A 14,757-nucleotide genomic window follows, 5' to 3' on the forward strand; every position below is an offset into this window, starting at 1 on the left:
AGAACAACAAAGCATTCATTGGTTCCTCTTTTGCTCTCATTCAGAAGTATTTTTCTTGCCTCATCTGTTTTCTCCCTGTTCAGTGCATCCACACGAGCATCTCTAAGATGCGGGAGCTCAAAGCAGCCCAGTGCTGCAGGTATCCTGCCGTGAACCAAAAACAGCACCACATGAAGCTATTTATTCTGCTGCATCAACAGGAAAGGCAGGCTCACGTGCTGGACAGCAGTAGCTGTCATTGCCACCAGGACACTTTGGACTGGCTTGTCTGTGGGATTCTGTTTATCTTAAAAGAGCTGTTGGCAAAGTAATCGCTCGCTTGGCTCTTTGTTTCCTTTTCCCCTTTGCATGCTAGGGCATGGCATTTGAAGTGACACAGCAGTAACCCCAAACAGGATGCACCCTACTGCTGGTGGCAGGAGGAGGAGGAGGGGACAGCACAGCACCCAGGGGAAACCTGCAGAAGGAGGGGGCAGCCCTGCAGGACTCAGCACAGAACCAAGAGAACAGAAAAATGGAAGGGACAGGGAGCGGGGCTGAGCTCTTTTCTTCCTCTCCTTGTATGCGTAAATACAAGTTTCCAAAGCGGACGACAGGGACAGTGATGATGAGGGAGAACATTAGGAGGAGCAGCGAATACCAAGCAGAAAGAATCCTGCAGGATGTATGCACGCATTAAGTCACAGCAGCACCATCCGCCAGTTCCAACTCCATTTACATACCTTCCTGAACATAGAGCAACCCCAAAACGCTACCACTTTATACTCACTGCACTTACTTCCATTAAAGAAAATCTGATGACATGGTTTAAAATACGCATTTTCAGACTAACCAAAATAACTCATCTGAAGAAAACTGCACAGAAGATACTATGAGAAAACCTACTAAAATTTGAAGCATATCAGTTTTATACCAGAGCAGTATCTTCGCTTATCTAAAGAAGGAAGTCTGATAAACATTTCTATTTCTATAAAGCCACAATCCTGTTACAGTGTCTTAAGGATTTCTTTTAATATGATTTTCTTTACATTCTATACTTCTCAATTATGTCTGGTTTGGAAAGAAAGAGGTCATGAGTTCATGACGAGCATCCCCTGTGTGACTAAACAGCACACGCAGTTAAGAAACCAACATGCCCAAGTTCTCAGCATCTCAGCCCTCCATGCTGTCAGTAGAACAATTTCCTTTTCTACCCAGAAAGTGAAGTCACTTCCAGTAACTCACAGCTGCTGAAATATGTTTAAGAACTGAAAAGAAAACCCAACCACCTTTTTCTGTCTGACTATTTAAGTTCTATGCCAGAGTTCGGGCTGCCTTTAAATAGAAGTACAGTTAGCACCGCAAGCCAAGGCACTGACCTAACATTCGAAGCACTTCTTTAACTCTGTCTTAGGGAGTAACAGTGCTCTTTTTCCTGGAGGAACAAGAAGCTTCTGGCTGCCTCTTTCCTGAGCAGCTTCTCAGATGTTCAGATAGTGTCATTCCACTAGAACAAGCTCCAGAGGAGGAGCACGCGTTCCCCCCGTGCTCTGCAGCCTCTGCTCCCTACACACACAGCTTATCATCTGTGCCTGTGTGTCATTAACACCTGAACCAACATTGGCTTTCTACCTATTTCTGGAACCAGGCTTCCTGAAAAGGGGTAAACAAGCCATTGAGCCACGTCTGGAATGGCAAGAACATTGCCTAGGTAGGTCTTGGAGGGGGGCAGAACCACCAACAAGGACCTGGTTCCTATTTGACAGTCCCTTCCTCAGGTACCTGCTCACACGTGCCTCCTCTAGACTGATTCCTCACCCTTAATTACCCCCCAATAAACTCAATGCTGAGTCCATTTTCATAGAATCTCAGCCTGGTTTGGGTTGGAAGGGACCTTAAAGCTCCTCCAGCTTCAACCCCTGCCACAGGCAGGGACCCCTTCCACTGGAGCAGCTTGCTCCAAGCCCCTGTGTCCAACCTGGCCTTGAGCACTGCCAGGGATGGGGCAGCCACAGCTTCTCTGGGCACCCTGTGCCAGCGCCTCAGCACCCTCACAGGGAAGAGCTTCTGCCTAAGAGCTCAGCTCAGTCTCCCCTCGGGCAGGTTCAAGCCATTCCCCTTGGCCTGTCCCTACAGGCCCTTGTCCCAAGCCCCTCTCCAGGTTCCCTGCAGCCCCTTCAGGCACTGGAGCTGCTCTAAGGTCTCCCCTTCAGGAACCTTCTCTTCTCCAGGCTGAACAAGTAAATGAAAAGGTTTTCTAAGAGGCCAGCATGCGACTGAGCACAGGACTGCGAGAGCCACCACCTCCATAGGTGTGGAGGCTAAAATGAAAACCAAAACAAGCATCTAGCGAAGCAAGCAGCTGCTCCCATGCGCATACACCCTGCTTGTCTTAAAGTGGGAAATGACACAGGAACTGGGGTAAGGATACTGCTCAGGCTCAAACAGGCACAATGCCAGGACCTAAAGTCAGGGCTGAACGGAGCTCAAAGTTTCTTCATTTATCAACTAAAACAGATGGCAGAGAACTGCAATTTGGCTCCCGTTTCTTTCCAGTTATATATCACCCAAACTGAAAGGGGAGAGGGTTTGTGGTACTATTACAAGTTTTATGTTTTGTTGACATTTTGGCTGGAGCAAGGGAAAGACATTTGAAGAAGCTGCTAACAAGGCACACGCAGATCTGGAGGAGTATCGAGTACCATGAACACGCAGGGCACGAACAGTACCTATAGTAAAGGAAATATGATTGTTTCTGTGATGTATTTTCATAGAACCATAGAATGGTTTGGGTTGGAAGGGACCTTAAAGCTCACCCAGTTCCAATCCCCTGCCATGGGCAGGGACCCCTTCCATAGAGCAGCTTGCTCCAAGCCTCTGTGTCCAACCTGGCCTTGAACGCTTCTAGTCATTTTAGACTGAAAATCACTGCTGACAACGCTGTGGAAACATCCTGAAGAAACAGAGCAGGAGAAGCAGCATGTGATGGATCATTTCCACACTTCAGGATCGCTGCTTCCAGCAAAGGGTGCCTCGCACTCATGCTACAGCCCATCACACAGGACTGCTGGGTTGTTCACTGGCTCGGGCTGAAGGAGACAGGGATATCTCCAGCTGAGCTGCTTGTTACCGAGCAGCACTGGCACCACTGCAGAGTCCTTCAGCTATACAAAGCAGGGGTTGCTTTCAAGGCTACAGTTTCACAGATAATACATAAGAGCTGAAGGATCCCCAGATTATCACCCTGGAAGCATGGGGCAAGGCTGTTTAAAATCACCAGCTTTTACATGTAGTCAAACTGCTGAAAGGCCAAAAGTTTAATTACTTCATAAGGGCTATGAAATTACTTACTCAGAGGAGACAAAACTCTGTGCAAACACAGTGTCCTCACAAACGCATGTTACATCCAGGCACTGTTAATATCCTCTGTGTAGTCTGTGTAGTATTGTGTGCTGCAATTCACGTGTTTGAACAAGTTCCTCTGCGGTGCAGCGCGTTGTGAACACTGGTGTCTGCAGCAGCTATGGGTGTCAGAACAGAGAGAGCCCATGCTGCTTCTGACGCAAGCATGCGGAATCACCTCCATTAAAACCTGCAGATGGGCACCAAGCAACAGCACAGGGCATTGCTGGAGCAATAAATCAACCCTTTTCCACACAGAGACTACACAATAACTATTCAGGCTCGGCGCTGATCAGAACACATGTGGGCATGTATTTTTAGGAGCAAGTGATCGGTCCCACTGAGGGAACTGCCCCTTCCGAGTGTGATCACCACAGTCACATTCCCGAGGCAGAGCGGGATCAGATGGATTCTGTGCAAATGTGGGTTTTTCCAAGGAGTATTTCCCATATGTGAATTCTGTTACTACTCAGTGCAAGGTGGAGTAGCTGGTGCCGTAGCAAGCCATGTACAGATGAGTAAAATGACTTCCTGTTTTTAATAGGCATAACTTCCCCCCCCGCCCCAGCAGATACTTTAAGGTTCTTTATCTACACCACAGCGCTCTCCAGGTCCTCAGAGACACGCTGTGCTCTTGGCCAGCTCCTAAGCCCAGCACAACCACGCTGTGGATTCGCTGCTGCAGCCGAGCTCTGCATTTTTCCTGACGTTACTCACTAACATGTGATCCTGCAGACGTTCTGCTCCAGATGTAGCAACAGGAGGGAGCGCAGCCTCCGAGCACGAAACCACCGTGTGCGTTACTTTCCACTCCTAAAAGGCGCTTCTGAAGGGGTCACCACCAGCGTTCGGCCAGGAGCCCCACACCAGTTGCAGGCTCCAAGTCACACTGGACCGGTTTATCCCAGAACAGAAGCCTGAATTGGGCCAGGCTGTCACCAGCAGCATACCCTAACTCAGAAGTGTACACACAGCAAAGGATAAAGTCCTTTGAAAACACAAGCAGGACGATGCAGCAGTCAAGCAGAGGAGTCGGCCATCCCAAGGGATCAAGGTTTACAACGGGAGGCATGTCATCACACCTTTGGGCACCAGAGAACGAATGGAGGGATTGTCTGAGAGAAGGGGAAGCCCTCACATTGAACAAACAGGTACACACAGACCAGGCTCTTGGCACGTCTTCATACCCCATGCCCTCAACTGCAGAAGGGGGCAAAAACCCAGCACCCTTATGTTTGCAGAAATCCCTTCTTACAACATTTGCTAGTGTAACCCAAGTGTAAAGAACCATTTTCACTCCAACACACCCACCTGTACGTTTTCAGACATGCAGAAACCATGGCATGGAGTCACCATACTCCTTCTCCCACAGCAGAGATGATGGGCCAGCTCACCCTGCCTCCACAGAACAAGGATCAGAGCAGGGCCTGTCTCAGCCCTGTTGGGTCAGAATCACAGAATCACAGAATCCCAAGGGTTGGAAGGGACCTCAAAAGATCATCTAGTCCAACCCCCCTGCAAGAGCAGGGTAACCTACAGTACATCACACAGGAACTTGTCCAGGCGGGCCTTGAATATCTCCAGTGTAGGAGACTCCACAACCCCCCTGGGCAACCTGTTCCAGTGCTCTGTCACTCTTACAGTAAAGAAGTTCTTCCTGATGTTAACGTGGAACTTCCTATGTTCCAGTTTACACCCATTGCCCCTTGTCCTATCACTGGATATCACTGAAAAAAGCCTAGCTCCATCATCCTGACACCTACCCTTCACATATTTGTAAACATTGATGAGGTCACCCCTCAGTCTCCTCTTTTGCAGACTAAAGAGACCCAGCTCCCTCAGCCTCTCCTCATAAGGGAGATGTTCCACTCCCTTAATCATCTTTGTGGCTCTGCGCTGGACTCCTTCAAGCAATTCCCTGTCCTTCTTGAACAGAGGGGCCCAGAACTGGACGCAATATTCCAGATGCGGCCTCACCAAGGCTGAGTAGAGGGGGAGGAGAACCTCTCTTGACCTACTAACCACTCCCTTTCTAATGCACCCTAAGATGCCATTTGCCTTCTTGGCCACAAGAGCACATTGCTGGCTCATGGTCATCCTCCTATCCACCAGGACCCCCAGGTCCCTTTCCCCTTCACTACTTTCCAGCAGGTCAACCCCCAACCTGTACTGGTACATGGGGTTGTTCTTCCCCAGATGCAAGACTCTACACTTGCCCTTGTTAAATTTCATCAAGTTTCTCCCCGCCCAACTCTCCAGCCTGTCCAGGTCTCGCTGAATGGCAGCACAGTCCTCTGGTGTGTCAGCCACTCCTCCCAGTTTTGTGTCATCAGCAAACTTGCTGAGGGTGCACTCAGTTCCCTCATCCAGGTCATTGATGAAAATATTAAACAGCACCGGTCCCAGCACCGACCCCTGAGGAACTCCACTAGTCACAGACCTCCAGCTAGATTCTGCGCCATTGACCACAACTCTCTGCCTTCTTCCTTTCAACCAGTTCTCGATCCACCTCACTACTTGATCATCAAGCCCACACTTCCTTAGCTTATCTATGAGGATGCTGTGGGAGACAGTATCAAATGCCTTACTGAAATCAAGAAAAACTACATCTACCGCTCTACCATCATCCCTCCACCTAGTCACTTCCTCATAGAAGGCTATAAGGTTGGTCATACATGACTTCCCCCTCATAAAACCATGTTGGCTGTTCTTAATGACCCCCTCATCCTTGATATGCCTAGTGATGGAGTCAAGAATAAGTTGTTCCATCATCTTTCCAGGGATGGAGGTAAGGCTGACCGGTCTATAATTACCCGGGTCCTCCTTCTTGCCCTTCTTATAGATTGGTGTGACCTTTGCCATCCGCCAATCCTCAGGCACCTCGCCCGTTTCCCACGACTTACCAAAGATGATGGAAAGTGGCCTAGCAATGACCTCCGCCAGCTCCCTCAGCACCCGTGGGTGCATTCCATCCGGACCCATCGATTTACAGATGTCCAGTTTGCATAGCTGATCCCTAACCCAATCCTCATCTACCAAAGCAAACTCCTCCTTTGTCCTGACTCCTTCTGGGGCTATAGAAATCCGGGGCCCTCGGGGACAGTCTGCAGGAGTAAAGACAGAGGCAAAGAAGGCATTCAGCACCTCTGCCTTCTTTATATCCTCTGTCTCCAGGGTACCCACTTCGTTCAGCAGTGGGCCTATATTGCCTCTTGTTTTAGTTTTATTTGCTATGTATTTGAAGAAGCCCTTTCTATTGTCTTTAACCCGACTAGCAAGATTGAGTTCCAAGGAGGCCTTAGCTGTCCTAATTGCCTCCCTACATCCTCTAACAACTGTCCGATATTCCTCCCAAGCGGCCAGCCCCTCCTTCCATAATCCATAGATTCTCCTTTTCCACTTGAGTTTGCCCAGCAGCTCCTTGTTTAACCACGCCGGTCTCCTAGATCCCTTACTTGACTTCCTACTCATTGGGACGCTCCGATCCTGAGCTTGGAAGAAGCGGTCCTTGAATGCTAACCAACTATCTTGAGCCCCTTTACCGCCTAGTACACTTTCCCATGAGACTTCCCTTAGCAGTTGACTGAAGAGGCCAAAGTTGGCCCTTCGGAATTCCAGAACTGTGGCTTTGCTAGGTATTCTATTCCTCCCACACAGGATCCTAAACTCCACCATCTCATGGTCACTGCAGCCAAGGCTGCCATTGACCGTCACCACTTCGACCAAACCCTCCTTGTTGGCGAGTACTAAATCTAGCAGCGCTGCTCCCCTAGTTGGTACGTCCACCATTTGCATTAAGAAATTATCATCAGTGCACTCGAGGAACCTCCTAGACTGTGAATGACTGGCTGTGTGAGTCTTCCAGCAAATATCGGGGTAATTAAAGTCCCCCACGACGACTAAGGCATGTAGTCGCGAGGCTACTTCCAGTTGCCTGTAGAAAGCCTCATCAACTCCTTCGTCCTGATCAGGAGGTCTGTAATAGACCCCCACAACTGTATCACCCGTGCCAGTCAGCCCCTTGATTCGTACCCACAGACATTCCACTTGCTCCTCATCCGACCCCGGACAGAACTCAATACATTCTAGTTGCTCTCTCACGTAAAGAGCAACTCCACCACCTCGCTTCGCTGACCTATCTTTCCTAAAAAGGACATAGCCATCCATGACCACATTCCAGTCATGTGAACTGTCCCACCATGTCTCTGTAATCGCCACTAGATCATAACCTTTAGCCCGCACACAGACTTCTAACTCCTCCTGTTTATTCCCCATGCTGCGTGCATTGGTGTACAGGCATACCCATGCGTCAGACCCATGCGGAAGAGGCCAGCAGACATCCACACATTCCAGAGGGAAAACTGCCACATTTGCTTGTCTGGCACATACAATTGGAAATAACAGAACCATTGAATCCCAGCCTGGTTTGGGTTGGAAGAGACCTTAAAGCTCCTCCAGCTCCAACCCCTGCCACAGGCAGGGACCCCTTCCACTGGAGCAGCTTGCTCCAAGCCCCTGTGTCCAACCTGGCCTTGAACACTTGAATCCAAGCAAAACTCAGAATGAAGATGAAAGGATTCACCTGATCAGCTGGCAAGATCCAAACCAGCACCATGGCCTGAAGGCCCAACCAGCAGAGATCCCAGGGGCAAAAAGGCACCACGGGATTCACTCACCCAGCCTCTCCTCAAACAGATTTTAACTTAAGAGGAAGGAGCTGAACCGCTGGAAGGGGAACCAAGAAAGCAGCTGTTGCAAGGGCAGCTCAGCAAGGCAGGAGACCGCAGGCATCCTCACACAACCCGTGCCATCCCAGGAGGAGGAAGCGATATCGCAGGCTGGGAGGAAGTCGAAGGCACCAACCTCGTGATGCCACTAAGGGCAGTGCAGCCTCGTGATGCCAAGTCCTCAAGTCACCGCAAGGTCCCAGCCACCACAGGAGATGCCAGTGTGAAAGGCTGTAAGGGTGACCCTTAACCTCTGTTAGCTCATTCTGCATCTCTGCCTCCTTCAAAAAGAGCAGGGAACAAACAAGCAGAGGGCATTCCCTGTTCCATGGGAAGAAGCTGAGGCAAAGCAAGGACTTGGCAGGGTGCATTCCCAACAGGGCAGGGGACAATTTTCTAAGGCACAACAGCAGGTAGTCACAAGCACCCCAACAGCTTTCACATTATTTGGTCATTCTTTGCGTTGCATGCACCAAGCATGATGAGGGCACCGATCCAAGGCAATTCCTTTGGATCTGATAGTAGAAGTATCACCATATGGACCACTGACTCCTCTGACCTGCAGCACCTTCGGCCACTGCGCAGACCCAGCTCACAGCACTGCCTTACCTAGCATATCATTCTGAAGGAGACGCTGGATGTTCTAGCACGTGCCTACCTGGAGAAGCGCTTGGGAGACCTACAGTAGTGTCAAGGAGGGCTTGGAGAGAAGTTGTCAAAACCTTCCCTGTGCTCCAGAGGTGCTTACTGGAACCTATTGATTTGTAGGTCTCTGCTTCCAAGACAAAAGCTGCCTGAAAGCACTTGGAAAGTACATAAAAAAGCTCAGATGACAGGAAATGCACAGCAGAATTTGGCAAAAAGCAGTACTTTGGAGAACAGCAAAACACAGGCCAAAGTCATCACAGCCACAGAGAAAACTGCACATAAATCAAAGTGAAAAACCTGCTACACTCAAGCTAACGAACGCAACCAAAAAGCCAAACCCAAACTCTTGCAGAGATATTATGGAAGAGATGGATTTTTCTATAAAAGACAAAGCCTAAGGGACATTAAAAGGCAAAAATGAGCTTAATAAAAACACAGGGACATTTCTGATGTTCAAGAATGCAAAGAGCCTTAAAAAATTACGCGACAAAAGCTTTTTAGATTCATCACGGAAGTGGAAGAGAGGAAAAGCTGGAGCTATTGCAAAATGAAGAGCAGCTGAAGCTCTTTCTGAAGACAGGCTTGGAGGTGGTGAAATTCCAGGCGTTTTACAACTATTGGTGAAAGACTTGCAGAACGCCAGATGTGAACAACCATCAGAACACAAGGACTGCATTAACAGCAGGTCTCGGTCAGGCCGGCTTGACGCACTGACAGCACCTTGAGGAACAGCTTTGAGGAGCCTCATGCTTATGAATGTCCTGGCTGTGCTGCCCACCAGGATAACAGGGCTTGGGAAGGGATTTGCCTCCCTTGCCTGTGCACAAACCACTTGCTTTTGATAGAAAAGCCTTGCGCTGGGTGGAATGGGAGACATTGGTGTATAAGGCTCAACCACTAAGAATCTGGCAGCTCAGTTGCTGGCTCTGATCTCCTTCAGCATCTCACGGGGCAGGGCAGCCTGTGGTGGCAACCCCTGCTCTGAGCACAGGAGGAACAAGCACAAACCAGCCCCTGTACCACCACCTCACACACGTCAGCAGCGCCTTCAGAATAGCGCGAAACCTTACCAAGAACTTGTGTGGGTAAAACTTGAACTGGAAAAGTCAATGTCAAGGCAACTTTCATGTTCCTCCTTCACCTTACTCCCGCCTCCACTTTAGAAAGTCCCCAGCTGCACATCCCTAAATGTCTCCAAGTCTGTCTGAAGCTTATTTCAAGAAGTTAGCTCCTGATTCAAGCAGCGTTTATGCTTTTGCAAGACAGCACACAGCATTTCTGCCATGCAAGAACAATAGCTCTGCAGAGGAACTGGCTCGTGAAGCATCTTTGTAGTGCGCAGCCCACTTCCAGCTCTAGGTTTATTGCAATTCCCTTGATGAACCCCACTGCCAAAAATTATGTGAAAGGAAACAAATCTCAAGATACCATTTAAAGTCACTGCCACAGAGAATAGAAAGAGCCTGGGCTGAGGGGGGACAATGCCTAGACACACTTCAGGAAATACCACTTTGCAGCCAGCCTTAGGCCTTTCTTATCTCAGGAACCTGGCAAACTACTCCCTCAATAAACGAGCAGCATGTATTATAGAAAGACCCAAACCCCCCATGTTTCCAGGATAATGGCCTTCTCCATAAATAAAGACAACACTTGAAGTTACTTATTCCCGTATCTTTCCCCTTGGAAACCTGCACTCCTCCTCAGAAATACCCAGATAACCAAAGCAAATCCCCAAAGGAAGAATGTGCCTGAAGGAGCTCCACACCATAGAGAAGACTCGAAACTGGAAGGGGCTCTTTCAAGCTTGAACAATTACCCCACAGCTGTAACTCTACAGCAGGTGATTCCACAGGATCAAAACAGTTTGCAAACACCAGTGGAATGCCCCTGGGGGCAAGATGGCTCTTTAGAGCTCCCTAGATTAATATACATATATATAGAAATATGTTAAGCGTATATATATAAAAATACATATATTAAAATGACAGTGAAATTTTATTGAGCTGCAGCATAAAAAGAACTGCTGATCAATAACCCCTCTGTCCCCCAGCTAGGTGGGAAGCATGCCTAGAGATGCAAGGGAACAAATACCTGACCTTTATACATAAGATGGAAAATCCCACTGAGCCTCCCTCGTCCACGCAACCCCAAAAGTACCAGTCCCACAATTCAGTATTACAGGACCATCCCTCTCCCTCTGCAGGAGGTTAATAGTGCTCCAAGGGCCATCACTCCCTCAACAGACACACTCTCCTGCAGAACCCCTGCTGCACTCCCTACAGCTGCGTTTACCACTGGAAATACTGCCCACACATCCCCATAACAAAGATAGAAAGCCCGAGAGCAGTCAGGATTTACTGAGCTTTAGGCTCAATACTGAGCCTATTCTGAAGACCACAACTCTGCTATCAGATTTTACCATGTAATACTTGGCAGAAATGCTTGGCTGCTTCTGCTCAGTTTAAGGAAGCTTTGATGAGATTGTTTCTATATTACTAGGGAAATCGATGAGAAAACCGTGGCACAAGGCTCATTTAACTGCTACTTTGAAACGGACAGACATTTTAGACAGGTAGAGCAGGCAGCCCACGTAGAAATACATAAAGCTGTTTGCAACAGGCATACTTTGATTCTAAACCATAGAAAACAAGAGCCCTGAAACCACATATTCTTACCAGCTATATCAGCCCAAGCCTGGGCTGCGCTGTCACCAGCGGCACCAGTGCCAGATGCTACAACATGGCCAAGAGCTCCTATTTATAGTAAAAGTTACCCTCAGGGAAAATCCACTCACGTGAGGAGTATTTGCAGCAGAGAGCAGGTACCCTGCACCTCGGCACTGAAGGGTTTGCCTCTTCTCTGGAATACCTGCAGGTGTTTCTGTGCTGCTTCTAAACAGATTTTACCAGTGAAGCCTTGAATGTTGAGCTCCACCGAGAGGTTTCTGTCTCAGGGCCAGGCCTGCCAGTTAAACTGGAGCTGAAATACTAATGTGGAGTGGATCTGTTGTGACTTCCTAAGGCTTCTGCTGTAAAATCAACTGGGGGGGTTATTTATATATATAAAATAAATATACAAACATTCTGTATTTATATAGCTTTACTTTACGTATTTATATATAAAAGCATTAACGTCTCCAGCACCTAGCTCTGATGGATTTTACACAGTCTGGTTAGACCCAAACTCCTGAAGTTTCACAGACAGCACAGACAGAGATTCCAGGCAGGAAAAGGAAAGCCCTAAACAAACCAACAGCAAAACAAAATATGCTTCCACTGAAAAGCATTTATTTCTGCAGCAACATAAGCTCTGATTAAGTACCACTGATGTCCTGGTAAAGCTTCCCAGTAAGCCTGATGAACATGTAAAATATATTCACAGTCAAAGAAAAGAATAAGCATCAAAATCATCCTTAAGTACTCAGCTCTATTAATGTCACTGCCAGAGGAGTTGGGCTTTTCTCTCCAAGTACATATTATTCACAAAATATATCAAGAGAATTGATGTATTCTTTAGGGTTGTTCTCCTCAGTGAGAGGACAAAGCTTTAAAACTGAGGACAGAAATAACAGCCCTCAGAATAATTCTGTTATTTAGAATATAACCAGACAGTAATACATCAATCCACAAACATAACCTTGCCCAAACGTAAGTGATGAGGCTGTTGCCTTCAAGTGTACTGGAACCAAGAACAGTCTGCAAAGCCAGAGTGCTTGTTCCCAGCCCGCAAGGCCCCGGCTGTAATAAATAACAGCCTGTCTATTGTCCAGAAGTCCCACCAGGAACTGATAAGGCCAAACACAGTGAGGATTAACTGGAGACTTAGTCCTGAATGGAAAACGGAAGCAGCCCTTAGGCAACATGCCCAGGGGGCATCTGTATTAGTCTTCAGAAAATGGTACTTGGCTCCTGAAGGGTCTCCCACCCATCCCAAGAGCCTCTGCCAAAGAGCCATCAGCCTCCCCCGGGGGTTTTGTACCTGTGGGTCTGCAAAACCATCCAACTAACTGCAAAATCACTGCTCACATCAGGAAGTGAAACAGCGCTACACGAACAGAGGAGGAAAGAGCAGGCAGGGAAACACAGAAAGGTCTGGGTTGGAAGAGACCTTAAAGCTCAGATTGCTTCAAGCCCCTGTGTCCAACCTGGCCTTGAACACTGCCAGGGATGGGGCAGCCACAGCTTCTCCATTCAACCCATTCCAGGGCCTCAGCACCCACACAGGGAAGAGCTGCCTGAGAGCTCATCTCAGTCTCCCCTCTTCCAGCAACACTTTTACTCGGATTTCACACCCAGTCTGGTGCAGGGTGATGCAGGTGAAGAGGGAAGAAGAGACCCTGCCAAGCACTCCCTATCACTCCTTTCAACACAGCCTTGATCCCTACATTTCTGCCCCAGGGTGTGCACTACAGATGTTGAATCCACACAATCTCCTCACAAACCCATCACTAAGGGAAGAGGCAATTGTACAGGGCAGCTCTCACACCGCTTCCCCCTCGAGGGGCTCACCCCCAGTTGTTCAGCTGACTTAGAAAATGAAACAGACATCATTAAAATGGTTTTGTCTCTTAAAAAAGACCGTTAAAAACAGGAACCACATTGATAGCACACAGCAGAGAGGTGCGTGAGCAGCTGTGAGCACTGTCTGTACCAGGTGTGTGCCAACAGCTAAAGTACTTTAGGTACTGCCTGGGCGCCTGTCCTGATTCCATAAGTACTTAGAGACCCATCAATACCCTGTGAAAACCATGATGCTTAAATCACTGCAGATACACCATAAACCACCTGAATCGCTCAGCTTAAAGGCTGGACCAGAAAACCCTCGAGGTCTCTTCCAACCTGGTATTCCACGATTACACCACTGCAGTCCGAAGGAACATCCCACCACACAAAATCAAGCCACACCAGCCAGAGAACTCCCCTTCCAGCAACCCAAATGCTGATCGATCATTTGCAGGTAATACATTGACAGAGGGCAGGTGGGAGGAGAGCTTCCCCACGCTGTCTGAAGCATTTCAAGCAGCCCATAACTCTTACCAACGAAGCACACTGTATTTGCACCCTATGATCTCTGCAGGCTGCCTCCTCCCCACGCCAGGCAGGACCGGGGCTGCACCGCTCTAAGCACAACCCACCCGCGGGACAGCACTTACCTGACAGACACAAAAGTACCTGTTCCTAAGAAAACGAACCCCCGGGAAGGCCATTTACAGGCCTCTGAGCAGAAAACAGAGGGGAGCCGCTCCCTGCACCAAGCCCTACGCAGCTCCACGAACTGGAGCCACCCTGCCCACGGGGTTTGGGACCCCAACGATGCACACAAAGGAGGGTTTGGGACCCCGCAGACACCCGAGGGGCAGGGGTTGGGACCCCACAGACACCCTATGGGGAGGGTCCGGGTCCCCTCCGAGGCCCCCCCGACCCGGGTTCAGGGCTCCGGCTCCTGCCCCCCGCGCTGTGCTCGGCCCCTCTCGGCCCATGCAGTTTTGTCGCGGTTCAAACACGACGAATCCCAGCAGAACCCCAACCCGGCAGCGGCCAGAACTTCACCTTTCCCCCTCCCTCCCTCCTCCCTCCACGCTCCCGAGGCTGCTCTCCCAGGGGACCCAGGCGGAATGGCGCCTTGCCCCGGCCCGCAGCATCCCCGGAGCGAGCCGCGGGGGGCCGGGGCCCCACACCCGCTCCCGGTCGCGACCGGGCGAATCGCGCAGGAAGGCGGCGCCGGGCCGGGGCTGAGCCCCGCTCCGCACCGGGGGCCGCGCTGAGGGGAGGCAGCGGAGCGAGGGAAGGGGGGAGCACGGCCCAGGCTTGAGGAGAGGCGGCCCCGGCAGGAGGCAGCGCGGCGGCCCCGACGTGGCGGCCCCAAGAGGGGGAAAGCTCCAGCCCAGAGCCCGCCTGAGGGGCCAGAACCGGGGCCGCGAACCGGGGCCGCGAACCGGGGCCGCTCAGAGCCCCCGGGGGTGAGGAGAGCGGGGGAGCCGCGGGGAACGGGGCAGGGAACT

At 49.9% G+C, this 14,757-nt stretch overlaps 1 protein-coding gene across 1 annotated transcript in view; it reads right to left on the bottom strand.

The window, feature by feature from the left end:
- Positions 1-14,757, bottom strand: part of FNIP1 (folliculin interacting protein 1) — a 70,065-nt gene that overhangs the window by 54,972 nt on the left and 336 nt on the right. The gene's annotated exons all lie outside the window — the stretch shown is intronic.

Source organism: Lathamus discolor, chromosome 10 (genome assembly GCF_037157495.1).
Source record: "Lathamus discolor isolate bLatDis1 chromosome 10, bLatDis1.hap1, whole genome shotgun sequence".
In the NCBI taxonomy this organism is placed as follows: Eukaryota; Metazoa; Chordata; class Aves; order Psittaciformes; family Psittacidae; genus Lathamus; species Lathamus discolor.